At 49.9% G+C, this 22,874-nt stretch overlaps 1 protein-coding gene across 1 annotated transcript in view; it reads left to right on the forward strand.

Annotated features, from left to right (window-relative positions):
• Positions 1 to 22,874, forward strand: part of PLA2G4A (phospholipase A2 group IVA) — a 2,090,704-nt gene that overhangs the window by 1,928,233 nt on the left and 139,597 nt on the right. The window lies entirely within an intron of this gene.

Consider the following 22,874-nt stretch of genomic DNA (forward strand, 5'->3'; position numbering starts at 1 on the left):
TTTGTCTTACAGACAGATGCCTCCCTTACAGGGTTAGGAGCCGTCCTGTCCCAGGTTTGTGATGAATTGGAGCAGCCCATATTATTCACCAGTCTCAAGCTGTTCTCACATGAAAAAAATGACTGTGTTGAAACTGGAGCCCCTGGCCATCAAGTGGGCCATTATACATCTGAGGTATTACCTATTGGGAAGAAAGTTCACACTCATTACAGACCACTCACCCCTAGTGTGGATTAGCCAACGCAGAGGCTCCAACCCCAGGGTCATTCAATGGTTTCTAAATCTACAACCCTATTTTTTCACTGTGGAACATAGAAAAGGAAAAGATATGGGAAATGTAGACTTTCTTTCCCGGTTCCCCTATGAAACACATACACTACATCACATGGAGGAAAGGTATGTGAGAAACCTGAAGGTGTCTCCCTAGCTAGTCCCTGGTGATCTGTCATCGAGGTGGCCAGGACACAGCCATCGCTATTGGATCCAGTTCCTCGGGGTGGACCAGTGAGGGAGGATCACCTGGATAAGGGGGTCCTTGGTGAGTGGGACAGCAACGGGCGAGATGCAGTATCCCGCTCCTTTCAACACCTTTTCCCCATCCTACCACATAGGATATTCCAAAACACTGCCCCATTCCCCCCCTTTCCGACACAAACACTTTCACGCAACACGGAAGACAACTGACTAACACCAGAGCCGTTTACCTGACATGCCCCAATACAAGGGTCAGGCAATTGACCAGAACCACACACACACACACACACACCTGATGGCCCTTTCCCTTCCCCGACAGGGATAAAAGGTGAAGCACCAGAGCACAAGACAAGCAAGGCAGACCGCACAACGTGAGGGCTAACTCAGCACGACAGTTGAAGGGGAGGCCAAAGACGGTGAATACGAGAGGGTGACAAGGGGAGAAGTAACCTTGCCCTATCCGATCCAGGCCTGTGAAACCTCTGCAGATGGAAACCTAAGCCCACGGGCAATAGCCAGCGTGTGTTGCAGCAGATGTCTACGGTACGCAAGACCCTCCTACACTGATAACGAAGCCAGGGAAGGACATTGGTCTCTGCGCTACCAACCTTGACTACAAGGATAAAGAAACACTTCATTACAGCTTGTGAGTCGAGGGCAGAATCGATAAGAGACCGAACTGTGTTGAACAAAAAGTAGCCAATGACTAATTTGAACTTTGAAAGACTTAAAGATAAGATTGAGGAAAGAGGGGGAATACCAGCAACAAAGAAGTCCGGCTCCACGTGGGTGCTTAGGCAGGAAACGCTGGCCGATTACCCGATGCTAGAAACTACCGGAACCAGAAGCCCTTGGGAAGAGGCAAAAAAGGTCAAAGTGGTCATACAGGAGGCTTGTAAAACCCTCTGACCTATAGATGATTGAGAAGCAAAGGGAAATGAATCCTGCTTGGTGGAATGAGTGCATGAACAGTGTGTTGTAAAAGTTGTTAAGAGGGAAGCCGACAATCTGGAACGAAGCCTGAAGTGCTGTTTAAAAATACATTAAGACTCGTGAATGTAACAGGTATTGGAAGACCAGGGGAAGTGAATTGTCGCCCTTGTCAAGTGGGTCTGAGCCCGGTCGAGGGAGATCCATGGATGAAAAGCTATCATCCAAAGTTCATTGAGAAAGGAACTGTTCAATTGATTGGTTGAATAGGATAGGTGAGAAGCGGTGCCCGGTAGAGAGCGGCCCCATGGGTGAAGCCATCACCCAATGTGAACTGTTCAAAATAACCTTTTGTTTGTTGTGGAATACATCAGGCCTCGAAGGCAAGAGACTTTTTAATACAAAAGACTTTACCATCAAAGAACCTGATGGCTGGAACGGAACTGTTGACTCGTGCTGAGAAAGCTCAAGTGTGTGCTGTGCTCCAAGGTACCACCTTGTCCCCTGCTGAAAACGTGGGGAAGGGAGACCCTTAGCAATCACATCCTGACTTATGATTTAGAACACTTTCTTTTTTTTTTGTTTATCGAAACCCTATCCCACACTTTCTATAATTAGTTGCTACACCACATAGGTTACCTTTTCACATTATTCTCGAGGCTGATTAGAGTCGGAGGTGGCTTCTGTTTAGCAGTTGCGTGGCTTGACACGTTTCCCTGCACGCTGGCAGGTCCTTTCCTCTTTCCTCCTCACGACTCCCTGGCCCTTGTTTCAGGCGTTCCCGGTGCCTCTGCTGCCATGCCCGATTGCATCCCTGGCTCCAGGCTCTGCAATCGGTGGGGTGTAGGCAGCAGCCTGAGGAGGCTGTTGAGGACGTTTGCTGGAACGTTTCTTTCCGGGTTTGAACTGGACTGCGACGATCGCCCAGGTAAAAAACGGTTCCAGCGCTGGTTTCTGCTGGCATTGGCTACTGCTACTGGTATGGTTACTGGTGGCTGGCTGTAAGTCATTGGCCCCTGCCTCGTGACTGGTCTGTGAAAGCAGTGAGTGCATTTCTGCACCCTGCTTAGACTGCCTGCTTGGGGGGGGGGAACACATAGGGGAGCCAGAGCCATCTACTGGCTAGCCGCTTATTTGGAGTGGGTCCAGACTATTGCATGAGGGAGGAATAGTGTTGAAGGACTGTGGAAACATTATTAGTCGATAGTGGCTTTGATTGTTCAGACCTCTACTGGTCGAAGTGTGGCGTGTGCTTTCTTCCTTTCTCCCTTTGACGGTGCTGAAACCCAGGACGTAAGAGTGGCAACCATGCACTCTGGCTGTGGACGTGGGAAACCCCTAGCTCCTGTAGCAATTGTCAAGGGGGGGATAAGTTGATGTAGTCCACTATTAGGTGGGCCTTGAGAAGCCAGAGGACCTCTCCCATAGCCACTGACACAAACACTGCCACAGCCTCAGCCTCAACCACAGCTGTTGCACTACAGGCAAGTCCTGCCCTCCAGATAGGCGTGCAGGAGGAATTTGTGTGCGAACGGGTGACTCTCATGGGGAGTGCTGTGGGCGAGCCAACATTGGTAAGGGCGAGGCATGTACTTGTACTTCATGCACTGTAGTCCCCCACAAAGGCCCAGGAGCATGGTGGCTATGGTCCCCCAGGGGGCCTGTGCTCCCAGCGCACCCTATCTCCCCTTTGGTTTCCTTGCGCTTCGTTCTCGTCACTTGCATGATGCCTGGCTTGAGTCAATCTGGGGGCGAGTGGGGCTTCTGCCATATTTTGCATCCTCCGATGCAGAAGCTGTTGGGGCCCGGGTGCAGAACATGACGTCAAGTTGGGACTGTTCGCGTTAAACACAAAGTTGCTTTAAAGGCTCCATCTGTAGCCATTTCCCAGGGCGCCTTAGACACTCTATAGTCTACAGTGTGTATATATTGATGCATGAGGGTGACGCCTTTGCTTAATGCTAACCCTGTCTATCTGGGATATCCTAGGGAAGGTTTAGTTAATGGTATTGAGCCTGGGCTGGCATTAGTTAGCGATTCTACTGGTGACCCAGTGTTGGAGGAAGAGTCGGCCCAGCATAGGGCCTTAGTGGGCGGCTCTAGGGTTCCGAGAGTAGTTTATAGCATTACACTGCTATCGTGGAACATCAATGGGCTTGCCAATAAAGTATTAGATCAAGATTGGCACGCCCTGATAAGTAACTACAGGGTGATATTCTTGCAGGAGACGTGGTCACTTTCCCAGGTGCACATGCGTAATTATCGGGCCGTTTTCCCATTAGCTGTTAGGTCCCCAATGGGGCGCCCTAAGGTAGGGTTATTGATTTGGATTCATGCAAGCATTAAGGCAACATGTAAAGTTCTGGACATGGGCTCACCTGACCTGCTTTGTGTGGTGTGCAACTTCAGGAATGGGCCAACTGTCTTTTTCTTAAATGTATACTTGAGGTAGAACCGAGTGCCATTGGAGCTGGCTTTGAACACGCTCACCCTAGCTGCCAATTATTTGTGCTGGGTAATTTTAACTGCCAGTTGGAGAAACCAAGCCAGTCCACGTGGAATCTTGCTGTGGAAGATGAATTATGGGGTATCCCGTGGCTGTTGGTCCCCAGTGCACGCTTTGTTACCCCTTAGCAGGCAGGGTTCGGTCGATGTTATACGTGCATGGTCTGAGAGCCTGCACTGAGAAGTTTTTGGAAGATTCTTCCGCACACATTACCTTTCACATACAGACCAAAGGGAGCCGCATTGATTATATTCTTGCTTCCGACTCCGACGGGTTTGTCTCTTTTAAGGTTTTGGAGAGAGCCGAGAGTGACCATGATCTTATGGTGTTTTCTTTTTTGGTCTCTTCTAACATCAGTGGCCAAAGTAGGCCTTCCCAGGCCCGAATTTCTCATTGATGGCCACAATCGCCAACAGCCGTTTTTCAGTCCAGAATTTGAGACTTTGTTGCCAATCTTGGGGGCTTATGTCAAGACATATTCTCCTTTATCACATGTTGATTTTTACAGACTGTTGATAAAGCGACTGTCTTCATTTGTTACCAAGGAAAGACGTCCTCAAGCGTTGGCTAATGGAAAGTCTGTGGGTTGGTATGATTGTGAATGTCGGTTGGCCAAGACTGTCTTGGTTAACACGCTTAAGTGCGTGGTGGCAATTCCCCGGGAGGTGGTTAACAAAAACTCGGGCATGACTGTAAACTCATGCTTGTTGAAAAGAAGAGAGAACAGGGTAAAAAGCATTTGGTCAGTTCTTGGTAGGGCTGTTGGGTAAAGCTATTTTAAAGAGTTTTGGCATTTGGTAAAGAATAATCTTAAACCGGAGCAGCCGGGTGTGGTAAGCAATATCTCCTTGGATGCCTGGCATGATCCTTTTACTGCCTTATATGCTCCAGGGTGGTCTGTGCTGGCCAGTGGGGAGAAGACTGGACAAGCACTGGTATCCTTTTTCACCCCCCTTTTCACCCCTAATGACGGTAGGATTGATCATATTACAGCCCTAGAAGTAGGCCAGGTGCTGACTGAAGCAAAAAAGAAAGTCCCCTGGCTCACACTGCATTCCCATTGATCTTTTTTTAAAAGTGTACTTATGTTATGGGTATCCTTTTTTTTTTCTTTTCTTTTTTTAAATAGTTTTTTTTAACTTGTTTATTTTTTGAGCAGCATACAGGGAAACATTACATTAGAATCTTTAAACAGTTACTACATTTGAAGTCATGTACATCATCTCCTAAATGTCCGTCCCTTCTTCCCCACTCCGGCTGCTTTCTAGATCTTGCTCCTCCGCTGACTGAGCAAGGTCCCTGTCCTCAGCCTGTTGGGCATTCATCACCAAGCGTGGTTTGTGTGTTAGGGCTGGGTAGCGCTGGTCATAGTCTATCACCGGCGACCAAATGTTTGTGAAGCGGTGAAGGTGGCCTCTATTTGCCTCCATGATTTTTTCCGCAATGAAGATGTCCCACAGCTTCAGCCACCACAAGATCAGTTGGGAGCCCTCTGGGGATTTCCAAGATCGGGCAACTGTGATTTTTGCCGCTAAGAGCAGTTGCGTTATGAGAGTCGCCCGCTTGCCAGATCTCGGATATATACCTAGGATCGGGATCCCCAGTAGGATTGGTTCTTGTTCGAACGGTAACGTGGTCTGAGTGATGTCTGTTATGGTGGCTATACACTGGGACCAGAAGTTCGCCACCACTGGGCATGACCACCACATATGCAGGTAGGAGCCCACCATGCCGCAACGGCGCCAGCAGAGCGGATTCAAGGACTGATTGAAGTGATGTAGTCGAAGGGGTGGGAAATACCATCTCAGCAAAAGTTTATGCGCACATTCCCGATTAGTCATGCAAAAGGAGGACGAATGCGTACGTGCCCAGATGTCGGTCCAAGATTGGTGTTTTGAATCGGATGTCCAAGCTCTGTTTCCCACTGCGTCATATAAGTCGCTTTGGCTGTGAGCAAATCCGTCTGCAATAATTTGTAAAATGTAGAAATTTGCCCTCGGCTCGGTGGATCAGCGGCCGTTAATTCGAGGGCGTCTAGTTCTCTCGTGGCTGCCATGCGGGTCTGGGGATGCGAACACCAATGTCTTATTTGGATATAAGAGTATCTATCGGTCTCAGTCAGGCCAAAGGTGCTTTTGCATTGGCCGAACGTCAGCGGCTGAGGACCTTCGAAAAGCTGACTTAAGGAGTTGAGGCCCCCAGAGATCCAGTTTTTAAAGTTCGAGGGAGTGGTCCCAGGTGAAAAGGCCGGGTTGTGGAATACTGGGGCGGCTGGGCTTAGATCTCTTGGGATGCCTCTGGATTTGCGTGCCCAATCCCATGCCTTTAGTGTCTGTTTAGTCGACGATAGGAGGGATGGCCATGTCCGTTGCAATGAGGGTGGCAGGTGCACCAGGAAGCGAAGGGGAAGGGGTAATCGGGATTGTTCTATGTCCATCCATTTGGGGCACCCTGACGCAATGGTCCAGGCTGGAGTATGAGCTATCTGCGCTGCCATCTGGTACCTTTTGAAGGTCGGGGACCCCGAGGCCTCCCTGGATTGGAGTGCATAGCATGGTTCTCTGTGGAATACGTGACTTTTTCCCCCTCCAAATGAAGCTAAACATCTTCTTCTGCAGCCGCTGGAGTGGAGGGCGGCAAATTATAGTGGGGAGGGCGGAGCAGGCGTAGAGGAATCGTGGTAAGAGATTCATTTTACAGGCCGCTATGCGACCTATTAGCGAAATTTTATCTGGTAGGTGTCTCCGGGGCAGGCGGGGATCTGGACCCCCAGGTAGGGGATAGACTTTTCGCTTAATGGGTTCTGAAGGACTCCTTGTCTCCCCGTTCCAGGCCTATTCCCAAGGGTGTTGATTTTGCATAGTTGACGGAAAATCCCGAGACCCTTCCAAATCTGTGGATTTCTGCCAGGGCGGCCCACATCGATTGAGCGGTGTCTGTTATAGTCAGCATCACATTGTCTGCATATAGCGCAATTTTATGTTGGGAAGGGCCTACTTGGAGGCCTTTAATTCTGGTGTTAAGGCGAATCCGTTGGGCTAGAGGCTCCATCACCAGGGCGAAGAGAACAGGGGAGAGAGGACACCACTGCCTAGTGCCGCACGTTAGAGGGATCGAACTGGATAAGAGGCCATTTACTCGGAGGAGGGTATTTGGGGCATGGTAATTTGCTGGTATGAGCTTCGAGAAGAGGGGTCCAAGATGAAAGGAGTCCAGAGCGAGACGGAGAAACGACAAGTCCACTTTATCAAAGGCCTTGTTTGCTTCCAAGGCCAGCAGGATCAGCTTTCGTGAGTCTCGCTTAGCTATTTCGATCAGATTGAGGACCCTACAGGTGTTATCCGTAGTTGCTCTATTAATTACGAAGCCTGTCTGATCTGGGTCAATGATGTCCAGAAGAATCTTTGCCAGGCGGTTCGCCAGGACCTTTGAATAAATGTTCGCATCTAGATTTAACAGAGAAATAGGTCTATATGCCGTGATGTCTCTGGGGGTCTTTTCCTGGTTTGAGAGCTAGCACTGTAATTGATTCCTGCATCGACGGAGTGATGCATCCGGAGATCGCAAAGGAATTAAAGAGCGTCGTCATAGGGGCCAACAGCTGGGGCCGAAAAAGTTTAAAGAAACGAGGCGAGAATCCATCTGGTCCCAGAGCCCTTGATTTCAGGCTTTTAATCGCCTCGTCAACTTCCTCGCTGGTGATTGGAGCCTCCAGATCTTCTCTTCTTGCGGTTGTGATGTGAGGTACGGCTGCTTCCTGCAGGTAGGCCTGCTGTTCCTCTTTAGATCTAGGGGTTGCCGACATTGTATCTGCGAGGTGGGCCGCCGCTACCTGTAATTTATCACGCTCAGCGAACTGCACTATATTCTGGGGGTCCCGCAGGCCTATAATCGTGTTCCTTTTCTTGACTCTCGCTAGTTTTTCCACTAGGAATTTGTTGTCTTTATTCCCCCTGGCGTAGTAGCTTTGTTTTGGCTAGAAGCTGTATCCTCTGCATAGTGGGCCTCCAACCTCTTCCGGGCTGCCTGCAGGACTCGGTAAGTTCTTGGGGACCAGTTTTTAGCTTTACATGCTGTCTCCGCCTCCTGCACCCTGTCCTCCAGGTCGCGGCGGATGTGTTTCTTTCGTTTATGGTAGGCTGCACCCCGGGAGATCAACAACCCTCTCACCACTGCCTTCATTGCGTCCCACTTGTTTGCTGGAGAGGTGTCTTCATTCTTATTTTCTTCAAAGAACTCCTTTATTGCTTTGGCCACCACGTCCCTTGTTGACATATCCCCTAGGATTGGGTCATAAAGGGACCAACTGCGTCGCGGGGTCGGGTCAGGATCGTGGGCTCTGAGCGTTAGGGTTATTGGGCTATGATCTGAGAGGATTCTTGGCCCTATGAGGCCTTTGTCTGTAAATACCAACACCTGCGGAGAGGCCAGGAGGAGGTTGATGCGCGAGTACGTTCTGTGTACGTAAGAGTAGAACGAGTAGTCCCGTTCCTCAGGATGGAGGACTCTCCAGGTGTCCACTACGTTGAATGTCCTGAATAGCTTGAGTAGCGCTGTCGCCAGGCCAAAGTCTCTACGAGCCGGAGGGTATGACCTGTCTGTCAATGGGTCAGGGACTCTGTTAAAATCTCCCCCAATGATGGTTTGGCCTTCAGCAGATGGTGGGAGGGTGCTTTCTAGGGTTGAATAGAATTCCTCGTGCCCCTCATTAGGAGCGTACACTGAGATCAGAGTATAGAGTTGGCTGAAGATTCGGCATTTTATCGCCACGAAGCGGCCATCCGGGCACAGCAGAGAGTCCAGAACTTGTGATCTGAGGCCCTTGGCGAACAGGATCGCTGTGCCACCCTTCTTTGTTCCATTCGATGCAAGCAATTGCAGCAGAAATTGTCGGTCACAAAGCCGCGTGAAATCGGTCTGGGTCAGATGGGTCTCCTGGAGGAAGACAATGGAGGCCTCGTCATTCTGCAAGCGCCTCCAGAATCACTTTCCTTTTTTGTGGAGCGTTCAGGCCCCTGACATTCATTGTCAGGAATTTCAGTTTCTGGTACGGTGGCGGGGACTCCTGGGCCCCTTCTGGCAGTGGTCGCTGGCCTGAGCGGGGGGGACGGTGGTTCTCAGTCGTCATCTAGAGACTTCAGCTCGAAATGGGATTCCTGTGGCTGCATTTTATATTCCCTCCAACAGGAGGATAAACTTTTTGTTGGGCGGGGGCCCGCATTTTCCAGTATGGTCCGATCCGCGGCAACTGGGCCATAACTGAACTCCCAGCCAGCGGGGCTGGGATCCAACCACATAATAGGGTTCATCTCCAAGGGTGGGTTGATGTCATACTCCTTGGAGTGGGGTATATGTTTTCTTGTGGTTATAGAATCAGAAAGATCACGTCCGCTGTGTGTGGTTAGGTAATTTTACTTTCCGGCGTCTGTGCTTTGGACCAGGGTTGCTGTTGCTGTCTCTGAGGCAGTTGCTCCGACTCTCACGGGGATGCAGGGGACTATGGGCCGCTGAGGACCCTGGAAAGTTCGAGCGCAGGATAGACTCTGCGTCCTCCAGGTGACTTACTTTACGCTTTACTCCTTGGAACGTGAATTGAAGAGTGGACAGGAACAACCATCGATAGCGAATCTGCTGGTTCTGCAGGAACATAGTTAAGGGCTTCAGGGCTCTCCTTTTCTGCAGGGACATCAGCGAGAGGTCTTGGAATATGTGAAGCTGGGTGCTCATGAACGAGAGCTTGTCCTTAGTGCGGCTTATCGCAGAGATGGCCTCTTTAGTGGCGTAGAAATGGACTCTGGTGATTACATCTGGAGGAGCGTCAGAGTCTACTCCTCTTCTTGGACGCAATCTATGAGTGCGGTCCAGGATGAGCTGGGATTTATCCATGTGTGGGGGGAGAGCTTGGAAGAAGCTGCCTACGTACTCTGGTAATTCTTTATCTTGGATCGTAAGTGGGATCCCTTGGATACGTAGGTTATTTCTTTGGGCCCCGTTTTCTAGATCCTCCTGTTTAAACTCGAACACCTCATTCTTGTTGTGTAACACCTGGAGGTCGTGTCTCAGCTCTATTAATGCAGCGTCGTGGCTCTGGGTTAGATCCTCCACCTCTCCCAATCTCTGTTCCGCCTCTGAGTCGTTGGTCTGTTTGATCCATCCGCGTGGACAACTCTGCTTTGATGTCCTGCATGAAGGCCTGTATGTCTTCTCTAGTGGCCAGCTTTCCCTGTTCTCCAGGGGCCTTCTGTGGGGTTAGTTTCGGGGAAGAGTCCAATCTCTTCGTCTTGTCCGCTGCTAGCAGCATGGTGGAGATGTCTGAGGATTTGGTAGCTGTAGGCAGCTTCGTCATTCTGCGTGGATTGAGAGTCTTAACTTCCTGGGCGGGTGGTGTCGGGGTTGCCCGAGTCAGCTGGGCTGCAGGGGTCTCCCAATTTAGTAGAAGCTCCTAAGCAGACAGTTGGGGGTAAGCTGGGGTTCCGAGGGCAAACCCGCGGTTCCAATCGCTGGGCTTCAAGCACAACGAAGAGGAGTGGGGTCACCCCCAGTGGAGCCACACAGGGACTGGTAACATGGGGGAAGGTGTAGGGGGGAATCCCACCGCCGCAGCGATGGAGACCCGGGACACTCGAAGGGCATTGGGGATCAGTGGGCAGGGGCGCCCCAGGAAGCCACTGGATGGCGGGGTGCTGCGAGGATTGTGTTCTCAAGCTCTTGCAATGTCGAAGTCTGAGTTACGCTGGGGCCGCTATGTCGTCCGCTCCGTGTCTCGGGATAGCGAGGTAGTGGCAGGAAGCTAGGAGGTTCTTGTCGGGGTCCAGGGGGGGAAGAGGGTTCCCGGGGGTGCCGTCGCTGATGAAGGGCCTCAGGCCGTGCTTAACTCAGGGGTGAATGGGCCGGGGTGCCCCTGGAAGTCGAAGAAGGGGGGGGCCTAGAAGTGCACAGCCTGAGGAGCAGAATAGCTGCAACCCCTTCAAGTGGTTGCGGATAGCTAGCACCCCCAGTGCCCCACTGCAGCGCTCTCACCTTCCATGAGTCCGGGGGACCCCAGCCGCCTCTCTCAAAGATCCCTGGGGAGTCAGGCCACTGGAGGTCACCGGAGCTTCTACGTTCGTCTCTAGAGTAGTGTGCAGCCTGGGCTCGGGAGCACCCGCTTGACCGGCACCATGGGCTCGAGGCCCGCTCCTTCTTCGTTGGAATCACCTCCGAGGATCGGGAAGGGGGGGAAGACGGGGGAGGGAAGAAGGCCCTGCTCCGTCCAATGCACTTCTTCCAGTGCGCCCCAGAGGACCAGTGGGTTGATTTCCTTTGCGGTGCCGGTGGAGCCGCTGCTACTGGCCGGTCTGAGGCTTCACTTTGGCGTCTAGGCGGGGATGTTCTCCCGCCTGCCTCTCGTCACAGCGAGAAGCCTGTCCCGTCCACCATCTTGAAGGCGCCGGCCACGTTTCGGTGCGGGTGGGGAGCCAAGCAAATTCTGGTCCAATTAAGGGGTAAACTGGACCCTGCTAGACAGCGCCAGGTGCCCTGGGTATTCCGGACGCTGTTGATCCGCCGGTCATAGCGATCCGATCCAAAACTACCAAGTTGTAGCTGTTAGCCGCGGGCTCCGGGCGGAGGCCATCAAGGAAGCAGCCGCATCGCTGGTGCTCCTGGCCACGCCCCCCGTTTTTTCTTTTTTTTTAACGAACACCCAGACTTACAGACCTGGCTATTAACCATGAACCTTGAGGGCTTCACACCCGAGCTCACCACCTGCGCCAAGCCACAAGGGTTCCACATCGACAAACACTTATCCTTCAAGACACACATAGCTAAGAGAACTCGGACAGCTTGGTATCAGCTCTCCCTCCTATGGAAAGCCAAGCCCTTCCTCCCTCTGGACATCTTTAGATCCACTGTTCAAGCACTGGTCCTATCCTACCTGTATGGGGGACAATTCCCTCCTTGAAGGCCTCCCATTGTCTTCCCCCCCTTTGTGCCCATGGGAAGTGTCCTACACCCGGCTTCTTGCCTTGTCAAGGATCTAGGCAGATATTACCACATCACCCCGGTCCTCATCGACCTTCACTAGCTCACACTGAGTACACAAATCTTCAAGTCTTGCTGCATCCTCTATAAGGCAGTCGCCCTCAAGTCACCCAGCAGTATCTCTGTCGAACAGCGCACCACCCGAAGCCAGGACACATGCAGACTTGAAATCTGTCGCTGTAAAAAGGACTGGACCAGAAAACAAGCTTTCTCTGCCTACACCCCAAGACTATGAACCTCCCTGTCAGTAACAGACTTGCTCCCACGCTCCTACAATTCAGAAACAAACTCAAGACCCATCACTTCAAGGAGTCTCTCCTCAACACCTAGGCCATCACAAGGCCGCTTGCGCCACCTACTTGCTAGACGCCACCCGCCCTTCTCCTCCCCACCACCCTGTACAGCTGTACCCCTCGTCTGTATCCTACCACCACTGTGCATTTGTTCTGTTACTTCTGAAAAGTGCTCTGTTGCTTCTCGAAGCTCGGTCTGCGCTGAATGAATACCATAATAATAATAATAATAATAATTTAGAAGATGGGAGCAGGTGGGTCTTGCAACTTGGGGAGATATTTTCAAAGATGGTGTGTCCTGCGATTTCTCAGAATTAATTGATGAATATGGCAAAAATAAGGGAACCTTTTCGACATTTCTGAGACTTACTAACTTTGCTAAGGAAAGGTGGCCACTACGGCCAGAAGAACCTAAATGTGATAATATATTGTCCACATTACACAACCTGAAAGATGGGTGGAAGCCTGTGACACTCTTGTATCGGTGCTCGTTCGTGGGTGCAAGTGTAAAAGTATCACAAATTAGGGGTGCATGGGGGGCAGATCTAGGGTGTGAGTTGGTTGGTAAACAATGGGATGCAGGATTACTGTTTACCAAACGGGTTTCTAGGAATTTACACTTCCAGCATTTTATGGTGTTTTGACCATTACAAGATCGTACTTTTCTGCGTTTTTTATTTTTTATATTTCCTAGGCTGGCCCAAAAAAAACTCCATCCAGAGTTGTTTGCATAGTACAACCAGGGTACCTTTGAAGTACATCTCAGGAGATGGTCCGTTGTCTCTCTTCATATATTCATACGTCTCGTCCCCTTTCTGACAGCCTTGTAGGCGTCCCTCAACATGGGGATGGTACCGGAACCTTTGGCAGTGAAAAATTGAGCTTCCCCCTTTAAATTTAGTACAGCGCGTGGGGACACAGCCTCTGGTGCAGGAATGCCCCGCCCTCCTGCCCCTCACCCTAGTCCCTTTTTCCACACGGATGGTGTTGTACCTGGCAGCCACCATGCACTCTTTTTTAGCTTTCCGCTATGCTCCTCTTCTTTCATTCCGATCTTATTGAACCTGCCTTCGGTGCCTCGCCTACTCCAGCGCATGTCGGCCGCTGGAGGATTAAAGAGATGTGCTTCATGCCACCGCTTGTTCCTGGCCTCAGACCCTCATGCACTCTGTCTTGAGTGCCTGGTGCCTGACCACCGGTGGGACGCGTGCATGGCCTGCAGCACGCTCTGTCACAGGGCATTGAAGAATTGTTTGTCGCGTTGTAGGGCGATATTCCACACTTCGCCTCCAGCACACCTTAAGGACTTTGTCTCCAGGACCTCTCTTCAAGACAAGGTAGGCCCTCTGTTCAGCGCAGCACCTCCTACCTCTAAGGTTACTGGCTCCCAAGCCAAGGGGCCCGGGCGCTGTTCTGGGCTCTCCAAGGGCAGACTTGAGGCCGCCAATACTACCAGCTCCCAAGCCAAGGGGCTCAGGCTTTACCGGGATGTCCTCGGAAGGGCGGTCAAGTTTGTCCTTTTTCGACCCCAAAGGGTAAAGGATCATCAGGTGCCACCTCCAAGACTCTGTCCTTGACACGATTCAGCACGACTACTGGCACAGGTGCCGAGGGTTCTCCGCCTACCAGAGCTTGCTCCGAGGTCGTGAGTTAAAGTGTTATCACTACCGGCCAGCCGGCCGAGGTATCAGCGCCTAGAGCAGTAATCTCTGAGGTTGACGCTTCTGCTTCGGGTGTCCTCTCGTGTCTCAGGGCTTTACCACCCAGGGCATGGCGCAGGGTTTCAAATGGCAGATGGGCATGTGGCAGAGCCGGCTAGGCCGGCTGTCATTTTGGATTCAATGCAGGGCCAACCCGTTGTCTCGCCCATTGAATGGGCATTGCAGGAAGGTCCCAATCCCCTTCCCTCTGGAAGTGGCAGCGGACTATATGGTACAGGAATCTGTTCTCCTCAGGGGTACATATACCCATTGCAGCCTTATGACTATATGCCTCGGGCACCTCAGCGCTTTGACCAGGAGCAGAGACCCAGCACCTCGTAGGGCCAGGCCCTAGGGATCCGGCGACTAGCGAGGACCGCTTCTTCAAGCGCTTCCTCCTCTTCCTCATGCGTTCCCCTCAGATGACGGGGCTGCTGGAGGATATAATGAAGGTGATCCCCCCCCCCCAGATGGTGCCTCCTTCGGGCTCTCTGCCTGTTCCTCCAGCGCTACCGGTGCCAGTGCCGGCCCCTCCCCTGGTTCAGGCCCCTCTGCCTCCTCCTGTACCACCAGCGCTTCCCTCTCAACAACCATCTTGTATTCTGAATCCTGGAGGAGCAGGACCCTCCTGCCACTACTGGATCAGTTGCCCCCCCCACCTCAGGTGAGGCCAGGGATGTATTCCCGCATTTGCCAGACCGCCGCCCCCACCTACGATGTTTTCCAACATGGGATGCTTTAATAATGCTCAGCGCCTGTAATTTCGCAAGCTGATGCCATAATTCTGCATTTGTGTAAAGCCCTCTGTTTATGCTGAAATGGCTGCCATTATCCTGTAGCCTCCATTAGGCTCCATGAGGCCACATGGCCGCCTAGATATTTTGTTTGTTGTCACTACCCACACCAGGCTGAGCCTGCACTGATTGGAGGTCGCATTCTACTTGATCCAATCCCTTTCGCCGGCAGGCGAACGCCGGCCCACTCACTAAGGCCACCTCCTGTCCGGAGCCTGTCCAGAGTCAACAGAGGCCAGGGCCAGGAACTCTGCCCGTGTCTCGCCATGTTCTGACTGGCTCTGCAACCCTCTTGCCTGATCCTGAGCTGCTGGGTAAGCACCTTACTGTACTACTACCTATGACTTTGACTTGCTCTATGGGCTACTCCCATTTCTGTAACTTGCGCCTGATTATTTCCGATTCCTACACCAAACCACCCTTTACTCCCAATTGTGGACTGTTCTAACATCCTTCCTCCCATAACTCTGGTGCCGTTCCCATACTCTGCCTATATCTGGCCTATTACTGTTTCATGCTTTGCCTCGAGTCAAAACCCTACTTTTGCCAACAGCGAAGGTTAAACGTGTCCTTCAAACTGCATTACTTTGCTTTTCCGTGCATGTTCATGTAATTTCATGCTGTTATCTGTATCGGCTCCACCGGCGGCACTGCCGTCCGTTTGCATATCTGCTCCTCGTTTTACTTCGCCCCTTGCCTCTGCTTCCACATTCAAGTTGCCAAATCCCACTCGATGCGCTAACATGTTTTTAGTTTTAGTCACCGATTTTATGTGCTCTCACAGCTGAACTCGATGACAGCCTAGTTGACCGCACAGTTCAGACGTTGAGGAGCTGCACTTAACGGTTGCCTGGTTATTGTTGCTATTACATGAATGTGGCGATCCTCCCTCTGATTTAGACCTGACTGTACCTCTTGTTAGCTCAGCTGCTTACTTATAAATGTGACCAACTTGTTCACTGTTGCCTTTATAAAATTGCCTGAATGTATTATCAGTAATCCTAGTTGCTATTACTAGGCTGTGCCTAACTGTATTGTGGTCGCTGGTACCTGATTGTATCTACAGGAACGGTTATTGCTATTATCTTATCCTGCATATTTTTGGTCGCTGACGCCTGTTGCACCTATAGTAATTCTGATGTTACTATATGGTTGCTCCCGTTTTGCCCAGCGGCTTACGTGACGGCACCAGTGTTAGCTCAGCTGCCGCTCCATGATGTACTTGTACATTCCTGCCTTTTAAGATTATACAGTAATCCTAGTTACCTAACCTTCAATGTACCTATTACTCTGTCACTCATAAGGCAAACCAACCGACTGCTCTAATAGTGTTTATAGCTGTTTCCTCATAACGTGCCTTTCAATTGATTGACATGCTTTTGGGTAACCTACTGCATCCTTGCTTAATGCTATGCGTATTGCTAATCATCAAAGCGTGGGAACCTAGCCTTATGGCCCAACCACAGCTTGCTAGCCCACGGTCATCTCTCACCCACGATGCCATGATGTTAGACCCTACTCACAGTGCAACATTGCACCAACTACCTTAACTGATACCTCACCCATATAGGCACACCATGGGACAGCCCTTGATATGTGATAATACTGTATCTACCAACCGGTACCTTAACGCCCCTGCCTTATGGTTGGAACACTTCACTAAAAACCGACACCCCACCAACCTTGTGCATTACACCTGAGAAACAAGAGATTAGGATCCAGATGCTCTCGCTCGAGTGGTCACTTTAAAAATCCTCACACCATTGCCAAACCTCCATCGCCCAGTCCCAACCACCAGATGCCTCCTACTTCAGTTCCTAAGTCTAACGTTTACTGCCGAGCATCCTCTAGTAAAGAGACCCAGATTAAGGATGCCCTGATCAACGCCAGATCCCTCACTGCCCACACATTAGACATTTCAGACCTTATCAAGACACAAGAGCTTGACTTCATTGCGATATCGGAAACATGGTTACATGCAGACTCCGGTCCACTACTTTCTCTTGCCATCCCGTCTGATTACTCCATCACTAGATGTGACCGCAACACCCCTCAATCTAGAGGGTGCGGACTTGCCTTCATCCACAAAAACACTCTTGCCTTGAGAGTTATACCTAATCTAAACATCAAGTCAGCTGAGCTTCTCTCGGTAAAGCTACCATCACCACTGAATCAAACGGCAACACTACACCTTATTTACAGACCACCTGGCCCTGCAAGATCCTTTGTGGATGAGAAAAATTTAGGAAATCTAAACCTCACACACATCTCAACTCGTGGTTCACACCACAGCTAAGAGTGCTCCGTAAAGCTAAACATTGTGCTGAATCCCGTTTTAAAAGCCACCCTTCTGATGCCCACAAGGACAGTCTTATCTTAGCCTCACTCAATTACAAAGATGCTATATTCCAGGCTAAAAAAAGAGATTTTTCAACAACCGCATCACACAGGCAGACTTAACACCAAAGAATTATTCAAAATTCTAGAGGAGCTTGAATCACCTGCTCCGCCACCAGATACCTTTAGCAAAGACAGTAAATGGTGCGCTAACATTCAGATCACACTCCTGGTCAAAATTGCATCTCTCCAAATAAAAATCAAAAATAAGCAAAATTGCTTACAGACAGATAAGCCCCGTACCACTCCTACGAGTGCGTCCCCTTCGCCCACTCCTAACATTAAACCTTTTACCTTCTCTCCCCTCTCTATAGCCGAAGTAGAAGGTTTAATTAACAATATCAAACCATCCAACTTTCAAGGTGACGTGTGCCCTGCTTCTATTATAAAGGAAGCTTAACACGAGCTAGGTCCATTTATCACGGCCTTCATAAATTCATCTTTCAAAACAGGCATTGTCCCGGACAATCTTAAGGACGCCTGGGTCATCCCCTGGCTCAGAAAACCGTCCCTAGACCCCAGTATACCAACTAACTACAGACCTTTCACTACCGTCCCGTTTATGCTTGAAATATTAGATCGAGCAGCCAACCTGCAGATCCAGGAATACCTTGAAGTCAACAATCTTCTTGGTCTGCGACAATCTGGCTTCCGCCCCAGGCATAGGACAGAAACCGCTTTGATCGACCTCGAAACACAAATTGAGGTTTTAAAAGACAATGGGAAATTAGCTTTGCTTTTAATACTTGACCCCTCTGCTGCTCTTGATTTGGTCAATCACCAAATTCTGTGCCAGCACCTTACATCAGCCGCCCACTTCTCTGATTCTGCCACTGCTTGGATAAGTTCCTTCTTAAACAACAGATCATGCAGGTTTTCTCCCCTTCAGCTGCCGCAGTCCCTGCCCCCATTCATTGTGGTGTCCCTCAGGGCTCATGCGTGTCCCCTACACTTTACAATGTTTTTACCAAACCGCTTTTTGATGTTCTTGACCATCTGGGTGTCTCATACACTAATAATGCTGATGAAACCCAGATCCTCATCCCCATCACGGGTGACTATTCAGTGGACACTAAATCTTTGAACGACGTCTACATGGTTGTTAGGCAGAATCCTGTGCAGTTCCCTTGGGGAACACTGCAAAAAGATTAAGACTACAGGAGTAAGCAGTAAACCCAATTGGTAGCAGTCTGTACCACCCAGATTTACCTGGTAGCTGTGGCTGAGCAGTCAGACTTCTTTCAAGAAGAGTTAGACAGTATACAGAAGAGAATACACAATAGGGCTAAAAACACAGTAGAGCAAGCAAACACTGACCAGAGCTTTGTATCAAAAAGTATATAATTATTTATTTAACACACACTTAAAGAAATACACTAGCACTATAAATCAAAGCAAGTTCAAACACAGTCAGAAAAGTATACACACCTCCCTTAAGAATTATTAGAAAAGTCTAAGTCAAAACACCACTTTTTGTCAAAACAGTGGTGAGCATGTAACTTAGATGGCACTCCAATAATTAAGTAAAAAGGGAGAGAAAAAGGCAGGTCATGAAAATAAAACATTTCCCAACACTTTTAAAATACCAAAACAAGTTAAAGAAGGCAGAGTCTACTGTAGAGCCAAAGTTCATAGGCCAAGCCCACTTTAAATGGAGCAAGATGTAATGTGCCCAAGATCACACAGTTGAGCAATGCATTCAAGTCTTTGTAAAAATGTTCAAAAGAGGTTGGGTTGATTCTGAAGGTAAAGTTAGAAGGTCTGGGGCCAACCCAGTTGGAAAGCAAAGGATTTAAGGGTCACCTTTAGCAAACCGTAGAAAGGAAGGCCAGGTGGAACACAGTACCTTTAAAGTTGAGGAAGCTCCAGCGGTGGCAGTTGTTCCTGGCAGCGGGTGCAGTTCGTGGTTTCGACCAGGGGAAGAGAGGATCTCGTCGAGGAGGAAACTTGGAGTTGTTGCACTGCCCAGGGAAGAAACCAGCCGCGGAGTTAGTCGGTTAAAAGGTGCGTTCCTGGTATTCGCAGTCACAGTGGTGAAACTTCGCTATCCGGCGGCCAGGGTGCTTGGCACGGGCGATTCGACCAAGAGACGTCCTGGAAGGCAAAAATGGGAAACTGGTTGATCCCACCAGCTCAGAGGAAGAAGACTCTTACAGCAGAAGATCTTCTCTTGTCGTCGGGAAAGTGGTGAGGTCATTGCAGCAGGGCTCCACCGGTGGTGTTGTCGTTGCAGATGGCTCAGCTTCTCCCCTCTTCGGATTTCTTAGGTCCTGTGGCGACATCTGAAGTTCCAGTCCCAAAAGCCCTGCTTTCATGCAGAAAAACCCCTATCAACAGCCTAGCTGTCAATCATACATGCTAAGTGGTGTGCCGGACGGCACACCACTGGGCCAATCAGAACAGAGTGCGACTTGAGTTGCTAAGGCAACGTAGTCCAGGGTGCCAATTCCCCCACCCACACATCCTGTGGAACCCAGACAGAGTGGCACCAGTTGGAGGGCTTCTGTGGAGAAGCCCGCTAAAAAGTGGAACAAAGGGCCCGACCTTGGTTGGAGTTACAGAGACAGACACGAACGCCATTTTAGAAAATGGTTCTGGCAAAAAGACCCAACTGGTGATTTTATATTAAATAAATAAACCGGCGGTATCTTTAACATTGCACCAAAAAGTGGTACGTTTAAAATCAGTGGGAAAATCCCATAGGAAATATTCCGGTGGAATATTTTGCGTGGTAACCACTGCCACCAGCCAGAGATTCGACAAGGGGGGACTGGATAGTGCCCCCTTGGAAACAGACCGAGGGGCAATCGAATTAACCCCTTCCAGTACTTCCACAATATGATGGTTTGTACTGGTTCTGTTCACAATTTTGGACTAGTAAAGTCAATGGTGACTTTACATGCCCTGGGAGACAGTAGTCAGTCCCAGGGTATGGAGTCTATGTTTGGGGTCACTATGACACCCCTGTGTTAATGCACTGAGGGTGCTGTGTAACACATACACAAAAACGGATGATACCCTTAGCCCATAAGCACACAAAACGTCAGACATACCTCAAATCATGCGTAAGAGTGGGAGGAAAAGAGTCTCACTCTTAGCAGGAGAAAAAAACAAACCCCAAAAATCCAGCAAAGCTGCTGGGGGGCTCACAAGGTTTGGGAAATTAGCCTTATAAGAGAATTCTCCCTAACAATGGTCATTTAGGCTTGGATGGCCCAACATGAACTTTGCCTCAATGAGGACAAGACGGAACTCCTCCATTCTAGCTTCCACCCAACGTCTTAATAAACTAGACCACGCCTTCAAGTCCTTCATCATTGACGGCAATGTCATCAAGGTCTCCAAGGATACAAAATCGCTAGGAATTTATCTTGACTCCACACTATCACTGACAAGACAAATAATGCAGTCAGGTCTGCGTCGGCCTACACATGTAAATTAATCACGGCTTGCAGACCATTTCTGTCCACCTCCAACTGCATAATACTGGCCAGAACTCTTATGTCTAAGATAGACTATTGCAGCGCCCTCTATCTAGGGACTAGCCAGTCCAACATTAACAAACTACAAATTACCCAGAACAATGCTATTAGAGCGGCATTAAACATCCTGAGAAACCAACACATCTCTGACCACAGAAGTAATCTTCATTGGTTGCCTGTCGAGCACAGAATCTCTCTGAAAACGCTTGCCTTAACGCACAAGTGCCTGGCCAACAAGGCCCCCTACCTTGCCAATCGCCTTACTCTTCACACGTCCACACGACCCTTGAGCAGCCTAAACCTACACTCTCTCCCGTCCCAGATTCAAACTAAAAAAAGCAGGGGGTGCAAGCTTCCCTGTCCTGGCTACCAAGTTATGGAACTCCCTCCCTATTGACATTAGAACTGAGCCATCATTCCACTCTTTTAAGAACAAAACCAAATAATGGCTCTTCGCACAAAACTGATATACGTGTTGTACTACTCCTGACATGGCCTGCTGCCCAGCGCTCTGATTATGTGACCACACTGCCACGTTTGTCCTTTTACATATTCTGCCCTATACCTACGTATGCTGCTTCACTGCTACCTGCAACCTGTATCATGGTTAGTCTAGCAGCACCAAGCACTAGACCCCTATGCCTTTTAGGTTGTATTGTATATATCGCCCTATTCCTAACTGACATTACCTTACTGTTATCTAGCTCATACCAATATGTGTCTGTAAATTGGTTGAGCCTGTTTCCATTCCTTACTGTATGTAACTATAACTTTTCCTCCACAAAGATTACGCGCCCAGTTACCTGCGGGCCCGGTGCACTTTATAAATAAATAAAATAAAATACAAATACAAATACATTGGACCTGTCTTCAGTCCCTCGGTCTGTAAAAAAGGCAGGATGGAAGGACAATGACAATGACGCCCAGGACGACAAACCTTTGCCATCTGTTAAGGCCTTTTATGACCACCTTCAGGGCCTGGTGGAGTTCTTGGGGGTCCCTCTGTCCGAGGAAGCCCCCTGGAGTCAGGAGTGCTAGCAGAGGTTTTGGGCAAGCGCATCACGATACGGTTTGGCAAGATGTCCTGCAGGTGGCGAGAAAGGTCTGGGAGAAGCCCAGGGCCAACGCCTAGAGGTATCGGGTAATAATGTCCCCATACATAATGTCCCCAGGAAAAGCCATTGGCGACATTATATATGGTGACATTATGTATTTAAAAAATAAATGAAACTGGTTGCAGGGGTACCCCCCGCATGTTCAATGTAATAATGTTTTAGCAAAAAAAAGCAACTTTTTTGGCAAGGGACATTTTTGCGGGGATATTATTACGTGGAACCCACTCAGATGAACAAGAAGCTGGACAGCAGGTTCAGGCTGAAGGACGGGGAGCCAATCCTCCTGGCTCCCACCCGCAGCCACATTCTTCAGTGGTGGTTGCGGCCTCACTATATTCTAAACCATCATCTTCATTGTCTTCCTCCACGGGAGCCACCTACAATTGCCTTTTCAAGAAGGACAAGGTCGAACCATTTCTGGATTGCATCTGCGGTAAACAAACACTACTGCCCTTTTAGCTGCGGTTTAGCAGAAGCTGTGGCAGGAGCTCAGGAAGTTTCTGCCTGACCTCCCTTTGGAGAGGCAAGCCTCCTTCAAGGCCGGTCTGTCGGATGCCCGGGCCATTGCACAGGACCTCATGGAGTCTTCGGTCATCCACATAGACCCCGCCAGCAGAGGGCTGTGTTTCGGTGTCGAGATGAGAAAGACGGCGTGGATGCATGCCACTAAGTTTTCATCTGATGTGCAGGAGCGCATCCTAGATCTTTGAGGGCGTGGACCCATTTCATTTGTCAACCGTTGACGGCCTGACAAAGAAGAAAACCTCCACTGAAACCGCCAAATCCTTGGCCATTCTGACAAAGCCTGGCCAGAATTCCTTTCCTCCGTCTCAGTGCTGAACTGAATTCAAACCCCCTGCTTTCACCGGCTTAAAGGGGTTCCGGGCCTGCGCTATACTCAGTGATGACAGGAGGAAGCAGCAGAGGTCTTTGCATGGGTTTTTTCGCTCCCCTTCCTCTGCCCCCTCCTCATACACCAAGAAACAATGACGCCAAGAAACAGTGACTTCAAGGTCGCGGAACACATCTCTCATGCGGAGGGCCGACCTAGCTCTTTTCCAGGACAGCTGGAAGCGTCTTTTCAAGAACCCTTGGATCCTATCCATAGTCTCCAAAGGCTTCAGTCTTCTTCCTTTTCTCTACCTTCCACTCCTCCTCTTT

The sequence above is a fragment of the Ambystoma mexicanum genome, chromosome 1q, assembly GCF_040938575.1.
Source record: "Ambystoma mexicanum isolate Mex_15411 chromosome 1q, UKY_AmexF1_1, whole genome shotgun sequence".
Classification (NCBI taxonomy): Eukaryota; Metazoa; Chordata; class Amphibia; order Caudata; family Ambystomatidae; genus Ambystoma; species Ambystoma mexicanum.